This window comes from Hypanus sabinus, chromosome 18 (assembly GCF_030144855.1).
Source record: "Hypanus sabinus isolate sHypSab1 chromosome 18, sHypSab1.hap1, whole genome shotgun sequence".
NCBI classification, from domain to species: Eukaryota; Metazoa; Chordata; class Chondrichthyes; order Myliobatiformes; family Dasyatidae; genus Hypanus; species Hypanus sabinus.
The window spans coordinates 57,264,721-57,284,191 of record NC_082723.1 but is presented as its reverse complement, the minus strand read 5'-3'; the positions used below and the strand labels follow the sequence as shown (position 1 = coordinate 57,284,191).

General features: G+C 40.9%; 1 protein-coding gene and 1 long non-coding RNA gene across 2 annotated transcripts in view; one reads left to right on the top strand and one right to left on the bottom strand.

The window, feature by feature from the left end:
* Positions 1-19,471, top strand: part of tprn (taperin) — a 70,768-nt gene that overhangs the window by 31,095 nt on the left and 20,202 nt on the right. The gene's annotated exons all lie outside the window — the stretch shown is intronic.
* On the bottom strand, positions 1,739-14,471 carry LOC132407618 (uncharacterized). Its single transcript, XR_009516538.1, has 3 exons — positions 14,391-14,471; positions 6,767-12,005; positions 1,739-2,773 (listed from the first exon to the last, which is right to left on the bottom strand). It is a non-coding gene; the product is annotated as an uncharacterized LOC132407618 (long non-coding RNA).

The following is a 19,471-nucleotide window of genomic DNA, read 5'->3' as shown; positions in this document are numbered from 1 at the left end:
GTAAGCAGACAAATCTCAAGGTTGTATAGTAAATGTACTTTGAACTTTGAGTGGAATCTTGCCTGTGGCAGCAATATATCATTAGTTTGTAACTTCACATGATACATGGTTTTATTTCCTGTAAAGCACTTGAGGCTGCAGTGAAGTCAAGAATGTTGCTGTGTAAATACTTTTAAAATCTTCTGTTTAATTTATTCACAATCACATTCACTTCAGCCCTAGATCACTTATTGATCTTTATTCCTTGCCTCCCTGCAGTTTGTCACATCCCCCTTACACAGAATCTTGTTCCCCATTTCTTGCTGTGCCTTTCCTTGCTCGGGTTTGCTCTTTTCCCATTTTGAGCATCCACCTTCAAAACTAAGGTGGCGTGGACATTGCTGGTGCTCAGCTGAAGAATTTGACGCTTGTGGACTCGTGTCATTGGGGAGGCTCAACAAACTCAAAAGCAGCAACTAAACAAGGAGGTTTAGCCAACTGTTTGTGCTAAGAACTTTGATAAATGGTACATTCTTTTTATGCCGTTTATTAGAAAGTTTCAAATGTCAATTTGGTGAAAGCCTTGTAGAATCTGTAATGTCAGTGATATGTAAACTCATTGCTTATTCTCCATCCAGGTAATTGATCCGTATAGCTAATCAGCTGTGACCCTGCACTGCTTTTAGTACAGGTTTTCCCTCTCTGACAGGGAAGAAGCATATTGGTTACATCTAGGATGGCTGTTGAGTGAGAAGAAATTGGATGAAACACTAGGGTTATACAATTGACTGATGTTGATAGCCCTGTAATCGGGATACAGTCTACATGTAGCTGTAAAAATAGAAGCTGGTTGTGCAACCAATGTCTTCAGGATGATGTCTGCAACAAAAGTAGAAGTTAGTTTCCTAGGAGGGTCAATATCTGAGATGCATTGCAAACTAGGCTTTGTCACCTGCTGTAAATATATAATTTTTTTGATCTGGCCATTTATGAAAGGCAAGTTTGCATAAGGGCAAAGTAATATACAAAGCTGATCTATTTGGAGCTGTGAAAACTTGAAAAGTTCTTTTCAAATGGAATTTAAAACAATCAGTAATTGGATCGGCACAGATTGGCTTTGGAGAAATCATGTAGAATTGGAATTAGTTTCATCTTTCCAGTACAGTTCAGAGCAATGCTCTTGAATATTCTGATTAATGAAGAGAGTTGGTACATAGTTGGTCACACCCTGTCTATGAACTTTTGACAATGATTAAGTGAGTATTCTGGAAAATAGAACAATTTTACAAATGAAAATGAAGGGTTCTCCTTTTGGGACCCTGGTAGAGAACTTTGCTGGTGAAGCTGGATGCCAGTTCCGTTCTGCATAGTATGTGCACACAGTTCTGAATGTGGTCTCTAACTGCAGCTAAAATGACAAAGCGAGTAACATTTGAAGGGACAGCATTTCTGACAGAGACCCTTAGTTAGAAGTTCCCCTTTATTGGAATTGGCATTCTATCCATTGAATGTGGTTTGATGGAGCTCCCAAGAGGGATTTAGCCAATAAATACACTAAAGCTTGCTTTCAAATTTTTCCAGTAATGATGAGATTTAAAAAAAAATTCTGTCAATACTATGTTACCATAACCTCAATATTTTAGTATAGGATAAATAGAACCAATATTGTTCTGTTTCATGTAAAGATAACTTTCTAAGAATTATTTTCTCCATTCTCAAGAATTTAAATGTGTTTTAAAATCATTGAAGTGGTTTCAAAAATAAGTTATACTTGTGTGTTCAGTGAAAATATGTTGGCAGGAAGTGTGTCTTGGAATAGCTGCATCTCCTGGGACTGTAGTAAATTGATGTTTTGGCTAATCACTATATATAACTAACTGGATGTGCGTAGAGGATGTTAAATATTTTGTATTTACTGGTTGAAGGTCAACCAAGTTGCAGTCAGTTCTCTCCTCCAGCTCTGTTTTTCTCTCAGCCTCAACACTTGATTTAAGCAAGTTTTCAAGAATCCAGTGTAATTATTTATTAAAATAATGCAGTTTAATTTAGCCCAGTTCTTATAAAAGGTGAACAACCCTTAAATGTTAACTCTTTCTCTCATCATACTTGCTGGTAGTCTCAGCAGGTTGGGTAGCTTCTTGTCTTTCAATGCAGATGAAAAATGTTTTTAAAGGACAGATTAGTGGATGTGTTGTGCTATTAATGTTCCAAGAGTATGCAACCAAATTTCCCAAAGAGTCAGGAATCCAATAATGTGCAGGAAAGATCTCCTTGGGCTGGTTTCTCTGGAGCTTAGACATCTTTTGAGATTAAGATTTTAAATCCTGCTGGTTATTTTGGTACCAAGCTTACTTGAGGTGGACAAAGCTACTCTACTTGAGCCAGTAATTAGCTGGTAATGTGGATGGTTAATTGTGTACTCAATTCAGGACCACAATGGTGCTTCCGACATAATAATTGGGGAGAAGATAAGTGGAGTTGTTGTAGAGTAGTTCTGTGATCAATAGCTCCCACTGTTGTTTTACTTATTAGCTGATTTACTCCTCACTAAAGTCATTGGAATATTATTTGGCCTTGCTGGAATTAACCTTTGAGGGTCAAATGTTTAATATCCCATAGACATAGAATGATTAGAAATACAAGTTGGTACTCACAGATGAAAATTGGCTTTGCCAGACGTCATTCACAGTCCTGCTCATGAGCAAAATAATTCTGATACCAGAATTGGCTTTGATGCTTCTTCCTCCAAACCTTCCAGTGAGGAGTGGGAAAGGTGATGGAAGGCAACAAGCACCTGTGTGAGTAAACTTCTGAGGTGAGAACATTAACAAAATGTCAGATCTAAGTTTAAAAAAAAAATGCTGATTAATACTTTAACCAAATCTTGGCCCAATCGTGACCTTGGTTTGGAATCCTTGCTCAGTCATTTTAAACAATAATACAAAATTACATGATAAGTAATCAGAATATTCAAATACGTAAGAGAAACGTGTAAGGGTGGGAGCTCAGAACAAAGGAGCTGGAGAAGGATGTGGTTTCCTTGGTAAGTTTTGATAAACTTCATTATTTGTGTTAAAAAGGAAATAACTTTTCCTAAAGTTCAAATAAATTTATTATCAAAGTACATGTATGGCACTGTATACAACCCTGAGATTCATTTTCTTGTGGAAATACTCTAACTTCCAATAACCATAATAGAATCAATGAAAGACCACCCCAACACGTGGACAACCAGTGTTCAAAGGACAACTAACCGTGCAAATACAAAAAGGCAGAAATAATAACAATAAATAAATAAACAAGCAATCAATATTGAGAAGATCAGATGAAGAATCCTTGAAAGTGTGTGCATAGATTGTGGGAACAGTTCAGTGATGGAGCAAGTGAAGTTATCCCCTCTGGTTCAGGAGCCTGGTGGTTCAGGGATAATAACTGTTCCCAAACCTGCTGGAATGAGTCATGAGGCTCCTGTAGCACCTCCTGAAGGCAGTAGTGAGAAGAAAGCATGACCGAGGTGGTGGGGTTCCCTGTTGATGTATGCTGCTTTCCTGCAACAGCACTCCATGCAGGCATGCTCAATGATGGGGAGGGCTTTACCCAGATGGACTGGTCCGTTCAAGAGCATTGGTATTTCCATAGCAGGCAGCCAGATAATATACTCTTCACCACACATCCAGAGAAGGTGAGTTAGCTGCCCCAGAATGGACACGACAAGTTCCTTCACCAGAGGTGCTATTCCTCCCTGGACACCCCAAACCCCACAGTGTATACCGGAAGAACTTGTTCGTTGATAACTATTAGGAACTAATTCAGAGTTTTATAATACTGTAGTAGCATTGGTAGTGTTCTAATTTATTGGGTATTTCATTTAAACAAATAATTTGTTGTTCAGTTAAATGGTAGTTTGGCTTTTTTATACCTGTTTAACTATTTACACGAAACTTTCACTATTGAGGCAGCCACTTAACTGGGCCAAAATGTACAGGTCCCAGAGTGTCCCGATTAACTGGAATCCACCGTATTACTAGTCAAGTGATTTAACCATTGCGGTATAACCAAATTTTACAAGGCTGCATAAACCGCATATGATAATTATTGTATTGAGAGAACTGCTGTTTTTGGAAACTGTAGAGTTCTGACAAGGTCCTGTCTCACTTGAGTAGATGGTATATTCATCAGAGTTTGTTTATCAGTAGCAGTATTTCACCCAAGAGTAGGCGAATATCTTTTGAAAGAGCAGCCACGCCTTGCTTTTCGTTGCTGAAGCACTATACACCCAACTATTGCTTGCTTATTGTGGTTTTAAACAAGATATTGTAGGATTATTCTTGGCCTTGTTAACATTGTGTTTCACTAAGAATTCCCTCGGCCCAGGCTTTCAGTGAAGGAGACAAACTTGTGGAAAAATAATAGCTGCTAGTATTTTTAGCTGTTTTAATCTGACTGTTTATATTTTGGTATCACAAATTTTAGGTGTTGACTTCTTGCTGCTTTTTTTTGACACCAGTTTGTGATAGTGGGTGGGGTGTTTGCTCTGCGCAATACCAAGTGAATTTTATGGGCTTGGTAGAGCTTCTCCTTTATAATTCACCTTACATGCTTTGGGAGTGGTGAGGTTCTGCATCTAACGCAAGTCACGCTGCTTTTCAAGTTACCCAATATTCCTGCTGCAGGTACTATTTCCAGCGATCGAGCTGGTTCCAGTGACCATGCATGACACTGACTCACGTTTCCATGATCTTTCTCTGATAAGTACGCTTGGTTGGTAGAAGCTTGAGTGTAATCTATTCTTTACAACTTCGCATTTTTGATTGCGGCTAGCCTATGTATAGTTGGAAACAATACAATCTACCAATTATTCTGGACCAAGATGTGCTATTTCCAGTCTCTGTCTGCCCTGAAGTTTTATTCATAAAATATACAAGAATAGAATTGGTGTATGTCATTATTTTTATTCCCTACACTGAACAGTTCAATGCATCCCCTTACAATGTTCCTCAAACATGGCATAATTGCCCTGTGTTGATACAGCCTGAAACAGTAGCCTTTCTCCACAAAACCTGTGCAGTGACTGCACCAAAGTTCATCATGGCGTTAGCGAGTGGGCCCACCAGCATCATTTGTTTCTAGGTATTTTTAGCGTCTCTACTTTATGCGAAGGCTGAGGAAAGTCCATCTCCCACCCCCCCATCCTCATCACATTCTACAGGGGTTGTATTGAGAGCATCCTGAGCAGCTGCATCACTGCCTGGTTCGGAAATTGTACCATCTCGGATCGCAAGACCCTGCAGCGGATAGTGAGGTCAGCTGAGAAGATCATCGGGGTCTCTCTTCCCTCCATCACAGATATTTACACTACACACTGCATCGGCAAAGGAAACAGCATTATGAAGGACTCTAGACAATCACCCTCATACAATCTCTTCTCCCTCCTACTGTCTGGGAAAAGGCTCTGAAGCATTTGGGCTCTCACGGCCAGACTATTGTAAAAGTTTCTTCCCCCAAGCTATCAGACTCCTCAATACCCAGAGCCTGGACTGACACCTTGCCCTATTGTCCTGTTTATTATTTATTGTAATGCCTGCACTGTTTTTGTGCACTTTACGCAGTCCTGGGTAGGTCTGTAGTCTAGTGTAGTTTTCTATGTTTTTTTTTTACGTAGTTCAGTTTAGTTTTTGCACTGTGTCATGTAACACCATGGTCCAGAAAAATGTTGTCTCATTTTTACTGTGTATTGTACCAGCAGTTATGGTCGAAATGACAATAAAAGTGACTTGACTTGATTTTTGTACTGGAAGACCAGTAAGTTTCGGGCAGAATGAAATGTGTTTTCCACTGAGTTGTTTTGGTGTTTGTCTCGGTATGTATCACTGGATACAACCCGTGGAAAAAAGAGACCTATATTTACCAGCTGTTCTGACAGCTCCTTGACAAAGGCCACTGAATTTCTTTCCAGGCCACCTTGGAGATGGACTCTGAGATGCATCCTAGCTATTTTGAAGGCAGTGTATTGAGAGTCTGGCTGTGTAAGAGCGATCTGATGGGGAGGGTTCTTGCCAACAGCTGAACAAGGTCTTGTTTGTTTGAGAGTTCCATCAATGAAGTGTTTGACCAAATGACTTTGATGTTCTTCTCCGGATCATCCAACAGTATCCACCATCACTGCCTCCTTCAGGGTCTCCAAGACGTTCTGTGCAGCCCACCTAGAATTTCTCAGATTTGGAAGCCTGAACATTCCCTGAGGTATCCTGTGAAGCAGAATAAGCTCAAAGGCATGTGAGTTTCAGTAGCATATTGACGAGATCCCACTCCTGGTAGGTTTATGAACCACTTATAAAAACGTTCAGTAGTCAAAGACAATTAGACTATTCGAATTGATCCAATACTGAAAAAGGATCTAGTACTTTCCCGGCATATATGATGAATAAACTCTTCTCAGGCTTCTATCCAGGTACGGGTATAGATTTTAACCCAAGTTTCAAAAACAAAACTCTGCTGTCGGTACCTGTACCCAGCTGGGAGCCTGAGAAAAGTTTATTGATCCAACAGCTAATGGTTTTTAAAAAATTGTTTAGTAAATTACAGCAATTATGATAAAGTGAAATAATGTAACCTTTTAGTAGCACTTGTAGAATAAGAATCTGACTGAACATGCCAAGAAACTAAGCTGTAGTTCACTCAGTGCCAATTCATTTTCAACTGAAGCCAAAGTACAACTGAGTCAAAATAATAGTATGCAATTCAGACAGAGCATGACCACACAGTGCAGAACTTGGGTCAGACATACCTTAAGTGGCGAATTGGCTTTCAAACAGTTGTGGCCACACCTTGAGGACTCTGTTCAGTGCCCAGGTTTTGCAGAGTCTGAGGTTCACCTCTTGTCAGACTGCCCCTGTAGTTTTGGGACGAGTTCTCATTAATCCCAGCTTGTGCGTGGGTTGAGTTCAGGTCAGCAAGAAATGAAAAAAGTGCTTTAGCTTTGGAGGCAGTGCACAGTGATGAAATAGGTCACTAGTCATAGGGCTGAGTTATGAGTAAGACTGGCAGGGTTTTATTTTTAATCATCAGCATCTCAGTTTCACCCTGCACTGACCAACTAACAAATTGCAATGTTAGGTTTAAGGTTCATGTATGTACTCAGCCGCTAATGAAAATGTTTGTTTTTGTATTTTATTTATATTTCATATGTAATATTACTGGCTGGAAGCAATAAATTGAAACGAGTATTATTTGCTTTTTATAGTCAAATTGAGTTTAATATCTTATGTACAGGTGCAGTGAAAAATGTACTTGCAGCAGGTTCACAAGCACATAATATTGGAGATGCAACATTTATAAGAAAAATATAAATTATACATGAAAGACACTATTAGAACATAAGCTAAAGTCCATTAATATGTACACAACACTGGAAGAACTCAGCAGGTCAGGCAGCATCCATGAGAAAAGAGTAGCCAACGTTTCAGGCCGAGACCCTTCATCAGGAGTGGGCGTTAGCTACTCTTTTCTCACAGATGCTGCCTGACCTGCTGAGTTCTTCCAGCATTGTGTATGTATTCTTTGATCCACAGCATCTGCAGTTGTATTTTTGAGCTAAAGTCCATTGTAGTGCAAAGTAGTCATAGTATTACATAAAACTTATAATTGTGCATTGTCTCGGCCTATGTACTTAATTTTGTGCTGTTCTGAAAATTATAATAGTTAAAGCCTAACTTTCATTTTATTTTATCAAAATTATTGCCAATTAAATCCTGTATCCTAAGTTAGGAAGAAAGAGTAGTGTAGTGATCAGCACACCGCTTTGCATTACCAGTGACTTGGGTTTAATTCTCAGCACTGCCTGTAATGAGTTCGTATGTTCTCCCCGAGACCACATGGGTTTCCTCCAGGTGCTCCAGTTTTCTCTCTCAGTTCAAAGATATTACTGGTTGGCAGGTTAATTGATCATTGTAAATTTTCCCGTTATTAGACTACGATTAAATTGGGGATTACTGGGTGATGTGGGTTGAAGGTCAGAAGAGCCTATTCTGCACTGTGTCTCAACAGGCAAATAGATATAGCAAACAGAAAGGAAAGAGTAAATCAAAGTGTTTAGAAAGAATGTGAGATTGAAATGTGTAAGTGTAGTGTACAACTGATACAAGTAACATTTAAGATTACTATTGAGCCTCTTCCACCCCTCGCTCCAAAGCAGGGAATGGGCTCCCAGATCTTTTAGTGCAAATCTTGCCCTGCACTAAGTTATGATATCAATGGTAGCTGCATTTGGGGGGTTTAGTATGCTGAAAGGCTGAGCAAGGTGTCTGAGTAACATTTCTTCCCAATGCAATCTTACTTGTAGGCCTGTCCCAAGCAATTTGCTCTGGTGATCTGGTTTCAATAATTTTCATGTGTTATGGATGTAAAGATGCTTATTATTGCATTTTTGAACAAGTAAGAGATTTGTGAAGGATTATTATGATCTTAACTCCAGCAGCTGATGTGCCAGCAGAATACTTCACGTTATCGAGCAGTTAGTTTTCCACCCAAATAAGTTTATATGTAGGCATTTTTTAAAAACTCAAACCTTGTCAAGACTGTCATCTGGCAAACCTTTAAAAGAAATAGCATTTTACTCAAATACCAATTATGGCTCACATGTATCAAAGCTGCACACTTAATTTCATTTAATTTCTCGTTGGATGTTGAGAGTGATGTGAAATATGATGCGTTTCCCAAATACATCTGTAACAAAAGGGGCTTTAGTAAGATTTTATGGTGTCCATATTTTGGAATGAGGTGCTGTAAGTTCTGAAAACTGCGTTCTGTTATTTAATCCTCTTGAATGAAGCTGTTCCATTAACTTGGAGTCTGGGAGCTGTAACGTTCACTATGTGTATCACGTTTGTCATTTGAACACACAAAATGAAGTAATGTGTTGCTTCCAGTGATTATTATTGGCTGTATGTTGTTCAGCCAGATGTGCAGTCATTTCACAGATACATTTTGAAAGGATTTGTGCACTGACTCATGAATTGTAAGAACAGCAGGCTGCTTGACTCAAAGGCACAGATAAAAGAGACAAGAACCTCAAGAGACTGCTACCGCTGGGCTGCTTTCTCTCCTTTACTCATCTCAACAGCAAATTATTGCACATTATTGAATAGGTTAGGACTTTATTCCTAACCTATTTTGGAGCGTAGAGGATTGACAGGAGGTATACAAAATTATGAGGAATATAGATGGGGCAAATGCATGAAGGCTTTTTCCACTGAAGTTGGGTGGGACTACAACCAGAAGTCATGGGTTAAGGGTGAAAGATTAAAAAGTTTAAGGAGAACTTGAGGGAACCTCCTTTACTTAGAGGGTGGTGTGAGTTTGGAACGATCTACCAGCACAAGTGGTGCATGCAAGCTCGATTTCAACACTTAGGCGAAGTCTGGATAGTTACTTGGATGGTAGGGGTATGGAGGGCTATGGTCGCAGAGCAGGTCAATTGACGTAGGCACCTTAGATGGCTTGGCTTGGACTAGAGGGGATGAAGGGCCTGTTTTTTGTGCTATACTTTTCTATGCCTATCAGTAATTTTCCTTTCATCTAACAATAGAGTTGTCAATTGTTATAATGAGATTTAAAGTTAAAGTGTTAATTATATATTTTAGTGGCGAAAAATGATACTTGACAGAAGTGAGAGTTGGTCAAGCCTGTCACAGCTGCTGGAGTCTGATGTGTGGCAGGTCTAGATTTCAACTCAATGATCTGGCTCCCTCACTCCTCTCCATTTGCAGTGATACATCAAAACAAAACTATTCTTAAAATGCAATATTACTGAAGAATGTAAGTAAGCCATTTGATGTTAGGCTGCGCGGTGGTAGCTAATGTTGGGACAAACAATAGATCCAGGGACTGAAATTGGATGAATTGTGGGACTGGAAGAAGTGAAGAGAGGTTGAACACAAATTTTAAATTGTAGCAGTGAGGTGAAGCATTTTCCAATTGATTTGGAATTTAATGGACGAATGATTGAGCATGAGGAAAAGTTACTGTACAATTAAGCTGTATCGGCCCTTGCCCTTCCCTTGGACAACAGTAGTAGTGTGGAGAGGGGAGACTCACTGCATGGGCAACTGCTGGTCTCCCATACAACCTTGCCCAGGCCTGCGCCCTGGAGAGGGCACAGATCCATGGCCTGGCGAGACTAACGGATGCCACACTGTACAATTAGAAAACAACATTGCTTATCATTCCCATTAAATGAAGATTACCGACAGTTTGATTTGACAGTCCTAGTCAGTTTTTAAGCATGTCAGCAGAGGTGGAGGATTTGAGTTGGTGTCCATAATTGGACATGTGTATTCAAAAGGAATTGGTAGTTGGTGTTAGTAGAAGAAAGGATTTTGAGTTGTCATTATTGGGTAATTAGCACTAACATATTCAGGGCAATACACACAAAATGCTGGAGGATTACAGCAGGTCAGGCTGCTTCTGAGGAAAGGAATAAACAGTCAACACTTTGGGCTGAGACCCTTCATCAGAACTGGAAAAAAAGATGAAGTCAGAGTAAGAAGGTGGGAGAGGGGAGCAAGAAATACAAGGTGGTAGGTGATAGGTGAAACCGGGAGAGGGATTGGGGTGAGGTAAAGAACTGGAGAGTTGATTGGTGAAAGAGATAAAGGACTGGAGGAGGGAGAATCTGACAGAAGAGAGTAAAAGACCATGGAAGAAAAGGAAGGGTGGGGGAGCACCAGAGGGAGATGATGGATGGGAGAGGGAAATGGGAGTGGGGATAGTGAAGGGAGAGGGGCAATTATCAGAAGTTCAAGAGAACAATGTTCATGCCATCAGGTTGGAGGCTACCCAGATGGAATATATGGTGTTGCTTCTCCAACCAAAGTGCAGCAGTAGAGGAGGTCATGGACTGACTTGTCAGTGTGGGAATGGGAAGTAGAATTGAAATGGGTGGCCACCAAGATTTTCTTGTGTTTGTGACTAACCTATTCAGGTTACTGGATGACCAAGTGGCACCCTGCAGCAGAGTTATTACCCATATTCTGCAGATACAGTTATTTTAATGACATTGCTTTGTATCAGCTTTCTTTTTCGCTTTAGCTTGTATTTCAGGAGCTGACTATTTTAATGAGCTGGTATAAAACAGTCATTTGGAGGCTGTGGCCTTTTAAACACGTAGACTTTACATAGCTGCTGCCGGCTTTGCAACCACGTGACCTTTGCTTGCATGTGATCGCAGGACTTAATCTGGGCGTGAGCTTCCTGTTATTTGTCAATCTGATTACTGTGTGTTTTAATGTACTTATTCATAAGCTATGGGTGTTGGCTTTAATTGCCTTTGAGGTAGTAGTGCTGAGCTATTGCCTTGAACATTTGCAACAGGGCTCTTACAATGTTGGAATTCCAAGATTTCAGTAATAACGAGGCAACATGTATCTTTCCCAGTCAGTGTTTTGTGCATCTCTGAGGAGAATGTAGAAATGGTGCTGCTTCCTTGTGCCAATGACCCCACCTACCTTGCTGTTAGAGCCGTTGGTTTAGATGCCCTCAGTGTAGCTGTGGCGAACAAGTGAAGTTCATTTGTAGAGGATAGGGTGCTTGTTGCAGCTGTAAGGTGTTTGTAGAAGGGTCTATGGGGTGACCACCAGAGGGCTACTTTGTCCTGGGTAGTGTTAATCTTGCAAGAACTGCAAGTGGATTGAACTTGTGCAGTCATCATCCAGCATCTCATATTTGACCTTGCGATGGAAGGTCGTTGATGAACATTCAGCGTGGGACACAGCCCCAAGGAGTCCCTCTGTGACAAGGGCAAAATTCTCTGACCTCTCATGGTTGCAGCTGGAGCTCAGAGTCGAACCTGGAGCAGTGCATCAGCTGCACGTTTTGCAGTGCCGCTATCCTGAAGGGCATTCGTGTCCGACAAGGTTTGCAGCCTCCATTCCAATAAGTATTCTTGAAGGATATGGTTTTGCAGTGCAGCTTTGATCACCAATGATTCTTTTTTTCCTCAATAGTTTTGTCTTCAGAAAGATGGCTACCTGTTTACCAGCAGAAAGATGCATTTACTATCTCAAAAATAAAATTCTTTCAAATACTGGTGGGAAGTTTATGTGACAATGTCCCAGAATACATTCAGACTTGTAGATTCCTTCAATTTCTTTATTAATAGTGCAAATGTGAAAGTAATTATAAACCTCCACTGCAAAACACTCCAGGTTAAGTGGAAATCAAGTTGTCTGCTGGCTGTAGACAGTTTGAAAACAATACAATATGCGTGCTGTTTCTAACTCCCTACTTCGATCTGTATTTTTTTACCATACATGGCCTTTCCTAACTTTTAATATTTATTTAGAGATACAGCGTGGAATGGGTCTTTTTGGCCTAACAAGCCACACTGGCCAGCAGCCTATCTATATAACCCTAGCCTAATGATAGGACCATTTACAATGACCAATTAACCTATTGACCAGTACGTCTTTGGGCGTTCATGGGGAGGGTGTACAAACATCTTACAGAACTGAACTCCGAGCTCCTGACGCCCTGAGCTGTAATTGAGTTACACTAACTGCTATGTTATCATGGCGCTGCACTTGTTTAGAAATGCAAAATAACTGTGTTGGTATTGTCTATACAAAACCTGACAAGATTTTCACTGAGGCCAACTTTCTTCATCAGTCAATGAGGAAATTCACTTTTTAAGTTAGATTATTTTACCTCTTTGAGGAGTATGTGTTTTTCCTGTGTTATTGGGAACTGTTTGTGGTCTTTTTCTGATGCATCTATTTAACAAACAACCATTCCTATAAATCAGTGAGTAGTTCAACCAACCATCCTTGGCCCATCCTCAAGCATTGGCAGGTGTTGTTTGGCCTTGCCTCTTCAGTCACAGCTCTTGTGTATTGTATCACAGCTCCAGTCCACTATGGCTAATTTTGCTTTGGCAGTGGTTGGCACCTCCCAGGAGTCCCATTTTTCCTGTGACCATACAAGAAACTGTGCAATTGTCTTTTATACTGACCTAGACAAGGTCTTAACTTGCATCTGCCACTGCTTGAGGCTAGCAGAGCAGTCTAAAGGGCAGCTAGTATTGCATAAGGAAGTCCCAGGGTACCCAAGCAGTGTGACTGTGTAGTGAAGAGACTGTCAGCATTCCGAACATGGCGTTTCCTCAAACAAGAGAAAATCTGCAGATGCTGGAAATCGGAGCAAGACCCACACAAAATGCTTGTGGAACTCAGCAGGCCAGGCAGAATCTGTGGAAAAATGTATAGTCGAGGTTTTGGCCCGAAACTTCGACTGTTTACTCTTTTCCCTAGATGCTGCTTTGCCTGCTGAGTTCCTCCAGCATTTTGTGTGTGATGCTGTTTCCTCTCTGCTTGGCTGGCCACACCTCTGAATGTTCGCTGTTCCAATGAAGAGCTAAAAAATACTCATTTTACTTTGCCCCAGGTAGCTGGTCCTGATTTATGCGGCAGTCAGTCAGCATTGGGTCTTTTAAATTTCTTATGTAGGCAGAGTGCTTCCCATAGTGGAGAACAGTGCTTGGCACTGAAGTAAAATGTGAGTTAAACATGTCCTATTCACAGGAGGAATGCTTTCCATTTCAATTTACAAGCTTCTTGATGTTTTGGCCACTCGCTGTGTCTTTTGTGAGAGGGGGGAGAGGGAGGAGGTGACTTGAAGCTCATCCCAATCTGGGCAGAAAGCAGGGTCTACTTGAGATTAAAAAAAGAGTCAGAAAACCTTACTCCCACCATTAATTAAAGGCCCAGCAGCTCTGTGACCAATATTCAATTGGATATTAGCTCCCAATGGGATTTGAGATGCTGTCTGTTAGATTACCAGCACCACACCAGAATGCCTTTATTTCGTAGAGCACAGACAAGCTGACTCCATCTCTTTGCTGGATGAGTTTGGTGACGGAGAGCTGATTTAAACCAAATGCTTCCCATTCCTAACAGTATCCACATTTCTGCATTGAGCCTGGAACTGATTTTGTATGTGATCTCTATCACTGTTAGGGAGGGAGAAAAGAACAAAGCCAGAGGTTTGCTTCACTTAGTTTGAGCTTGTCTGCTTTTGTTGCTGAGAATTGGGTTTTGTTTAAACATTCAGTCTTATCTGAGCCTAGAGCAGGGGTCAGCAACCTTTACCACTGAAAGAGCCACTTGGACCCGTTTCCCACAGAAAAGAAAACACTGGGAGCCGCAAAACCCGTTTGACATTTAAAATGAAATAACACTGCATACAACGTTTTGTTTTGCCTTTATGCTATGTATAAATAAACTATAATGTGTTGCATTTATGAAATTGATGAACTCCTGCAGAGAAAACGAAATTACATTTCTGCATGCAACAAAAACATTTTGAACTCCGAAAAAAAGACGTTGGGTTGAAGGTTACTTTTAAGTAAAATACTCAACGTCTATTTGAGTCCTTCTTGTATTTATGAAAAACGCCAAACTTAAATTTGCCGCCAGCAGCAAACCAAAAATAACGTCAGCCAGCTGTCAACCTGAAAAATAAAAGGACTATTTCACTGAACAATGAAAACATATGAATATACGTAAAATAATACGCAATTAAAATATTTATCATACTTCTTCAGGTTGACTCACACCTGACAATGCAGTCGTATTCAGTAGGGATGGATCGATGCTTAGGGGAGTGACCGGGAAGGATAATGTGTTTTTTTCCTCTCTGAACTCACAGAAGAGTTTCCCAAACGATGTTTGCATTGCGATGATTGCAGAATGTAAATACTCCGAATTTATCATGTCGTGACATTGTTTGAACTCTCTCAAATTGGGGAAGTGAGACAATGTGCCTTTCTGTAAATCTCTGGCAAGCAACGTCAACTTGCGCTCGAATGCAAAACATCCCCCAACATGTGCAGGGCTGTACGTCCTTACCCCGTTGAAGAGCTGTGTTCAGCGTGTTCAGGTGCGCTGTCATGTCTACCATGAAGTGTAGCTTTTCCAGCCACTCTGGCTGTTCCAGCTCAGGAAAGTTGAGCCCTTTGCTGCCCAGGAAAGTTTTCACTTCTTCCAGACGCGCGACAAAGCGTTTCAGCACCTCCCCTCTGGACAGCCAGCGATAAAAACACGTTGTAGCGGTTGCTACACGCAGTCAGTAAACTGCAGTCAAAGATAGCTTTATTCGAACTAAACAGCCTTGCTTTTAAGCCTCCCTCAACCCGCCCCCCATGGGCGCGGATGCTGCAAAAGACACGTACTCACAAACCCCCGTAGGCTATCTCCCTTAGCCTGAACGCTGGCTAATTGTGAGCCGGTTCGGATGTGTCAGGAAATGGGTCGCCCGCCACAACGTCTTATTTAGATTGTACAAGATCACCATAATCTTCAAATTTAGATTTACATTTCAAAAACTAACAAACTAACATAAAAAACATATTAATTAAATACTGACCATGTAGCGGTGTGCTACACGCAGCGCTAAAATTACGACACGGAGTCGGTAACTGCAGTCGAAGGAAAAAAACTTTATTCGAAATCTTCAGCCTCACTTTTAAGCCTCCCTCAACCTGCCCCCCCCCCCCCCCCATGGCGCAGAGGCTCCAAAGCTCTGTGCTCGCAAACCCCCGTAGGCTATCTTATTGTGAGTCGGTTCGGATGTGCCAGGAAAAGGGTCGCCACAACCAATTATTTCCCAAAGCAACAGGGAGCCGCAGCACAGACCTAAAAGAGCCACATGTGGCTCCGGAGCCGCGGGTTGCCGACCCCCGGCCTAGAGTATATTGGAGAAAGCTCATTAACACAGTTATAAATCTGTCTTCACTGATATACTTAATGTAATTTGTGTAGTACATGTGATTCTTATTATCTTTCAGTAAATGGAGTTGGGTGATCTATAATTCTGTTCTATTGAATTGGGGTCATGTTTTTGTTCAGAAAATTGAGTGACAAAGATGGGAACTGTTTTAAATGCATCATCTCTTCGATGCAGCGGTAAGCCCATTTTGCAAACGGGTGTATTCAATCGAGGACATGGGAGGGAGTAAGCACCATCTTCTAAATCTCTGACAAAAAGTGTATGGAGCGTAACACATAGTTTGAATGATTTGTGAAGTAGTTCCTGTCAGGAATTGGTCAGGGAACCTGCTTGTAGTTTCCTGGAGGTGAAGATTTGGGTAAGAGTTCAGGTTCTTGCTGCCCTCTGACTCTTCGACTGTGTACTCTCACAGACCCACTACCACAGACCTTTCCCTTCCACCTGGCTTCGCCTATTACCTTTCAGCTAGCCTCCCTTACCCCCACCCCCACCCCCACCTTTTTGTTCTGGCATCTTCCACCTTCATTCTCAGTCCCGAAGAAAGGTCTCGGCCCAAAACGTCGCTCCAGCATTTTGTGTGCATTGCTTTGGATTCTCAGCACATACAGACTTCTTTGTGTTTCTGATCAGTTTGATATCCCTCAGAATTTGTATGAATGCGAGGTTCACGTTCTTTTGGTATAATTACAACATTATAAATGGACAGTATATTTGGTAAACGGTAGTGTGACTTCAGACAATTTGTTGGACTTCACTTGCTGCTGGGTTACTGCACAATGCAAAGCTTTCTGGTAAATTTTATTGAAGTATTTGGAATATTATTTGTATTTTTTGTGGTAAAATGCCAAATGTTCAGTAGCATTTTCGCACCTTAGTAGAGTTGGTGCTTGATTATCCAGGGTGTTGCGATGCAGAATCTCCATTTCACAATACAGAAATGAATAATGCAGAATACCTTGCTCTGCCATGAAATCCAGAGAGTGGTGACCTTCCCCGGGACTCCCACTCGGATAGAATCTTGGATGTTTGGGTCCAGAGAGATGTCGTGTGTGAGGGGTGTGCAGGATCCACAAATTGGATAGGCTTCCATCCAATAAATAGGAGTTGAATGTAAACATGGTATATATGCTCCGTGGTAAAGGATAGCACAAACAATACTTGCCACACCAAAAGTAATAATTATAGGGCTGTTCTATACCTATTGAGCTTAAACAAGTAAACTAGAATAAATAGCTTGTGGGAGGGTTTCAAAGCAGAGGAAGGTGAAAAAAAGTTTGATTTTGTGAGCTGATTTGGAGCAGAATCAATGGGCCAAATGGTCTAATTCTGCTCTTGTATCTTATCGTCTGATTGAGAATGTCTTGGAGCTCCTGCGTTAAAGGGTTCTGTATTAGGGCATGAAATCTGGCAGGATTCAATCTTGAATCTGTAGAAATGAAAGGAGTCATAGAAATTAATAATATTTTAAAATCCAGCTGCATGAGACAGTTACTTCTGTATTGATTTCATAGGGATGGGATGGGCCTTCAGTAAATTTGGAGTTGATACCATGCAATTGGAATTTGTGGGATTCTGTAAATTCAGGAGAATCTGGAATAGGTCTTTCTCCTGATGTATGGGTACATTTACCTATGTATAATTTATTTTAAAAAATCAGGAATGTGCTACATAAAGGACAAGGAAATTCCCTTTTAGATTATTTCAAAATGTGAAAAATATTTTGGCTGTCTTTACCAGTTCATTTGGAAGTACTGTTCTAAACTTTTTTTGTATAAAAAAGGATTTAGTGCTTCTTTAAGTTTAGAACTGGACTGGTTTGATGTTTGGTGTTTTATATTCTGTGTTTTCCCCTCGTTTCTTTCTTTTTGTTTATTGTCATTTGTGTGATTTGGTCTTTTTTTGTGTGTGTGCGTTGGGGGTTTGTTTTTCTTTGAATGGATTCCATAGTCACCTTTCTTTGTTCTGTGGTTGTCTGTGGCGAAGACAGATCTCAAGGTTGTATACTGCATTCACTCTTTGATAATGTACTTTGAATCTTTGAAAAATAAATTTGTTAGACGTGCACCTCATAGTAGCTCAAATAGATTTTACCAATCGTTCAGAAAGGTGATTTAGGTGATGGGTGCGATTTGATGAAATCAGCTTCTCTTTGCATAACCTGCTGCTTAACTTCAAATCTGCACAACATCACCTGACTCTCTTTCAGTGATGTTTTTGTGTGTGAATGTTGAGTCAGTCTGTAGTGTGTTTTTTGAGCTGTATTGTACCTTTCAGACGTGTTAAATGGCCATATGTTTAAATAAAAATCAGGGACATACTTCAGGGTCATTTATCGCCAAGCCTATTAGTGTGGGCGATGAGCAATCAGTGAAATTGTACTCTTCTCTTTTCATGACATCAGTGCACAGTATGTTCAGGAGCGGAGAATGAGCGGTGTCTGGTTGAGCCCTGGGTGCTGGGCAGTGCTGCCTATGAGCTTGTGGGATCAGTATTACATGGGTCACTGTTATTTCTTGGCTCGTTTGATCTTTATTACCTGAAGTAATTGGCTTTATTACCTTAGCTCTGAGAAAGCTGAATTAAACTGTTGGTGAGTGCCGGAGCAACAAATCTTGAAGGGGCCATGACTACAAAATTCTGTCACAAGTGTACTCTGGTGTGCACACATTTAAATAGGCTTCAGACGTTTAATGTTCCTGTGCTCATTCTGCCATCCGAGGTGACAATGGTGACTGGGAGGTGTTGTTTCTTCGTGATGCTGAGAAGGGGAGGGGCATCGATATCCTGAGCTGTGAGAACAACATATATTTATGGTTTTACTGATGCTTTTTATTCAGTGAAAGATTATATCTCAGTTTTGCCTGTGGCCATTGACCCCAATATGAGGAACGGTTACTGGATGCTTTTTCTACCTTTCCAAGATAATTATCTTTTTGTCTAGATTGGGAGAGACTTGGGGGCCAAATAACCAGATTAAATTGCTTGGAGTTTGAAAGTCCTTCCTCGCGTGCTTCCAGCAGTGATCGTTGTTTAGTGATTATTAGTGCAACTGCACCTTATTAACCTAATTAACCTAAAGGAAAAAAGTCCATTTTTTTGCCAGTGCACTTTGCAGTGACAGGCATTAACAGTCATTGTGTTTGGATATTTGCTGATGCATCAGAAAGCAGACATTTTAGTGAGACTGCTGAGGATTAACATAAGGCAGACAACTCAGCTTTCAGTCTCCTTTTATCGGACCTGAAAACCAGGTAATGCCCATTCTCACAGCATGGTGCTCTTGGTTGAACCAGAACAAAGGCATGTCAGCTTCTCTTTTCTTAGAAGTATAAGGAGTTTTGGCACACCATCAAAGACTCTGACAAACTTCTGCAGATATATAGTGGAAAAATTTTGACTAATTTCATCATGTCTTGGAATGGAAGCTCCAATGCACAGGAATGCACCAGGCCAGTTGCATCATGGGTGCAGCTCTCCCTGCCATACAGGAGGCACATCTCAGGAAGGTGACTTTCATCATCAGGGCCCCCACCATCCAGGTCACACCTTCTTTGTTGTCATCAGGCAGGAGGTACAGGAACCTGAAGACCTCAACCTGAAAGTTCAACTACAGCTTCATCCCCACTGCCATCTATTTTTGAACCTACTAAGCTAGCTAGCAATTGTGCGATCTCCTGAAGGATTCGGTGAACTTGACTCTCAAGAATGCAGG